Here is a 4600-nt window from a genome sequence, read left to right as displayed (position 1 = left end):
TTATAGTGAAATATCCGACAGAGAAATCAAAATGGATTATCGCATTAATTCGAAGAGGATCATAATTTCCTTAATCGCCGAATAATCAAATCTAATATAGATTACAAAGATTTTCTTTTCGGAGATCAATCGTGATGACGTCAAAAGATACGACGAATCACTATTATCTTATTTCATTCATTTACGATAACTTCACTCACGCGCTTCGAGTAATCGAATTATTTTATCCATTCTTCTTGAACATGATAAAACTCTATAATCGTTATAATAACATTCTCATTGTTAGTCATGACGACCTCTATCAAATTTCGGGGACGAAATTTCTTTAACGGGTTGGTACTGTGACGACCCGGAAATTTCTGACCAAATTTAAACTTTAATCTTTATATTATTCCGACATGATAAGCAAAGTTTGTTAAGTTAAATCTCAAGAATTTTAAACTGTGTTCATACATTCATTATAACCTCGACCAAATTCTGACGATTCATGAACTGTTATATATAAATAGATATGTATATGTATATATATATATATTATAACTTGAGAATATTAATAAAGTATTAAACGTATAATACTTTACACGAACATATTTATTTCAATATGATTTTCGACGAAATTAAAAAAAATATATTAAATGATTGAATTATCAGAAATATTGAATTATGATTACAAGTCTCTGTTGAGAGGTCCACTATGATTTGAGAAAATCTATTCCTCTTAACGATATTCAGAATAATTTGTAACTCTATTTATAAATAAAAATAAAAAGTGTCATTTACGAAAGTTAGACAAAAGTTAGTGGAGAATTGGTTTCCATAATATTCTATTAATCTATTTTCAAACGTACAAAGACGTTTTCAGTTTAAAAAGAACTTTATTATTAAAACGTATATAACTTTTATAAATATCTAGAATCACTTTTGATAACTCATTACTTAACCAGTATAATAAATATAACGATATTTATATTTTATTTCATTAAATATATATAACGATTTAAATTAATATTATATATATATTTATACGCGTATTATACATACATAGTTTTTATACTTTTACTATACTTTAACTTTAACTTTATTTACTTTAACTTTAATAATTCACTTTAATAATTCATACTTTAATAATTCACTTTAATAATTCATACTTTAATAATTCACTTTAATAATTCAAACTTTAATAATTCACTTTAATAATTCATACTTTAATAATTCACTTTAATAATTCATACTTTAATAATTCACTTTAATAATTCAAAAATCTATTATAAATAGAATTCAATAGGTTTCATTATTTCATAGAAACTTGAAAATATATTTCTCTAAACTCTCTCAATCGAATTATATATATATATATATATATATATATATATATATATATATATATATATATATATATATATTTACTTAGTATTATTTCAAGATATTATTAGTATACATAAAATACTACGACGGAGTTATATTCAGACGATTTCAAAATAAGTTTTCAAATGAGATAGAGCTAAGGAAATTATGGGTTATAGCTATGAAGGTTATGGGTATTGATCGAGGGTATTGCTCGTGAGGTCAACCTAACGTTTATCATTTTCGTTGCGTCTACGTACTTTCTTGCAATATTGAATCACAATATTGATACGTTCGTGAATCCGAGACAAACCCTGCACTTGTTCAGTGCCGTCATATACATAATTGCTACAAAATACAGTATTGTGAGTTTCATTTGCTCCCTTTTTAATTGCTTTTGCAATATATATTTTTGGGCTGAGAATACATGCATTGTTTTATAAATGTTTTACAAAATAGACACAAGTACTAAAACTAATTCTACGTGGGTTTAAACAAGAAATATACCCTTAGCTTGGTAACATTAAACTACTTGTCTATGTACGGTAGGCGCGAATCCTAAAGATAGATCTATTGGGCCTGACAAACCCCATCCTGACTATGGGATGCTTTAGTACTTCGAGGTTATATTAAACACACCTGATCTGGTGTACTTCAGAGGGTAAAACATGAACGTTAAGGCTTGTTACCGGGTGCCTACAACTTATAGAATACTTTTATACACTTGCGAGTGTACGGATATTTATAGAAACTGAAATCTTGTGGTCTATTACTATTACGGAAATGATGGATTATGATAAACTAATGAACTCACCAACCTTTTGGTTGACACTTTAAAGCATGTTTATTCTCAGGTATTAAAGAAATCTTCCGCTGTGCATTAGCTCATTTTAAGGATATTACTTGGAGTCATTCATGGCATATTTTGAAAGACGTTGCATTCGAGTCATTGAGTTCATCAAGATTATTATTAAGCCAATTATAGTTGGATGTATTATGAAATGGTGTGCATGCCGTCAACTTTCGTTGTAAAGAAAGTTTGTCTTTTAAAAACGAATGCAATGTTTGTAAAATCTATCATATAGAGGTCAAATACCTCGTGATGTAATCAACTATTGTGAATTGTTTATAATGTATATGAACGGGTCCTTTCAACCCACCTGTTAAAGAAAATTTCGTCTCGAAATTTTGAGGATTGACCAACAATGGTACCGTATTTGAATAAGAAGGGACGTATCAAAGTTTCGAGACTCGTGGGCTCAGAAGTGAACTATTTACCTTGAAAGGTACTTGGGCGTATAAGAGTAAGTATAGGTATATGCCATTGATTAAGTCTCTTGTCCTAAGAGATCAATGAATTGATTTCATTTCTGGTTAACATGTGTATGTCATCTGAATATATATACCCACAAAAGGAAAGACGATGTTTTTAGCCTTACAAGCATCTTCATTAAGCTGCATCATGAATGTTACCAAACTCATCTAAGACGTTGAGCGCATATGCCGCAATACAAAGCTGACAGATAGAATGGAAAACATGGTGATCATAACCATGCGATTTGATATCTGGATAGAGTTAGCCACGGATTTTACTAATTCCTTAATTTCGGAAGGAGACCATAGGTATAAAGAACTCGATATTTAAGAAACGTTTGTTGAATCAAAATTTTAGCCGAAAGTAACAAATCAGACTTACTTGCAAAGCCAGTCATAATTATTTATAGTGTCTTCAGGGCGGTTCGAATGAACGATGAAAGATATCACTCACTTTTCCATGATGCATGTGATCTAATCCTTAAATGGAATGAAAGCACTGTTCCATAATGCAACTTTATCCTTTCAGTTACATGTTGAAGTTAGGGTTAACATTAACTAGAACAACATATAGTTGCAATCAACGAAGGAAGAAATATGTAGAGTATCCACATCAGTGTCGTAAATGTTTTAAGCAGTCCCCTTCCAAGAGGATAACAAGATTCATAGATTCTCAAAGTATCTTATATTACATTTTCGAAAGAAAATTGCACGAAAGATGTGATCCTTGAACGAGGGTGAACTCTTCGAGTGGTTTGTCCTGAATTTATCCTTATACTTAAGGGAATGCGTGAATGAGAAGATAGGTGAACCCTAGGTCATAAAGAATGGTTTACTCCAAGTGAAAAGGATCTCAAAGATGATTTCTTGTACCTCAATACACCGATTCATAGAGATGATGTTTACGAGGGTGTTGCGATTAGTCGTGAAATATTGAGAGTAGAAATCCTACCTAGTGCCTTTCCTAAAATGGGATGATCACTGAGTGGACCCCAGAAAACTGATTTATCGGCCCGCATTTTTGCCAAGTCTAACCTTAAGAGGAACATTTCATGAGCACAAAGACTTCTTAACAAATTTTATAAAACTGCCACCCAAAGTGGCTCAAGAGTTTTTAACAAAGATCTTAATAGTAGGTTTCATCCCTAACGGAAGGTGAGAAGAAGTGTGGTCCATACATGGTGTAGTCTAATAGGAAAACCTTTAGTAAAATTGACCAAGGAAGTTTTGAAAACCTTTAAACGTTTGATGTGACAACATAAACGGAATGAAGTTCTTAGTAAATTTAAAAGTATGTACAACGTGTACCATTTTGTACAAAACTATTTGACTTAAGTTAAACAACTCAATAAAGGAGCGATTTTTAAATATCTTGAAGGTATAACTTAGTATGTACTAAACTAAAATAAGTAAGGGTAAATTTATACATATATGATTTTATAAATCGCGTAAGTGATAGAAAAGGTTTTAGTACTTTCATTTGTCCATAAATCTCGTAAGGACCGCACAAATATGCAACGTGTAAAATCAACGTGTAAAAATTTTGATAAACATAGTTTTTCGTATTTCAGAGGTTACGAATTGAAAAAGGTCGAGTGAAAAATCCTTGAATCATCGGTTGACATGTTACTAGGTAATAAAAACTAATGAATTAAATGTAGTTTTGATGATTATCAGGGGCTTAAGTATTTGGCCCAAAAATGTTCACGTGCGAAGCCGTTGCTAAAAAGTGAGGTATTTGGCCCAAAAATGTTCACGTGCGAAGTTAATCGCTTCTTGACTTTGCAAAATGCCACACAGGTTATGGCCAATATTAAAGTCGGAGTACTGATGATGTTAATATCACTAGATGAGAATCCCTTGGAATAAGTCAGGACTTAGAATTATGTAAGAAAGATCATCGCTCTGACAGGTGTGGCAAATAAGATCCCTGGGGTAACGC

Source organism: Rutidosis leptorrhynchoides, chromosome 3 (genome assembly GCF_046630445.1).
Source record: "Rutidosis leptorrhynchoides isolate AG116_Rl617_1_P2 chromosome 3, CSIRO_AGI_Rlap_v1, whole genome shotgun sequence".
In the NCBI taxonomy this organism is placed as follows: domain Eukaryota; kingdom Viridiplantae; phylum Streptophyta; class Magnoliopsida; order Asterales; family Asteraceae; genus Rutidosis; species Rutidosis leptorrhynchoides.
The sequence above is the reverse complement of the archived record's forward strand: the minus strand, read 5'-3'. Positions refer to the sequence as shown.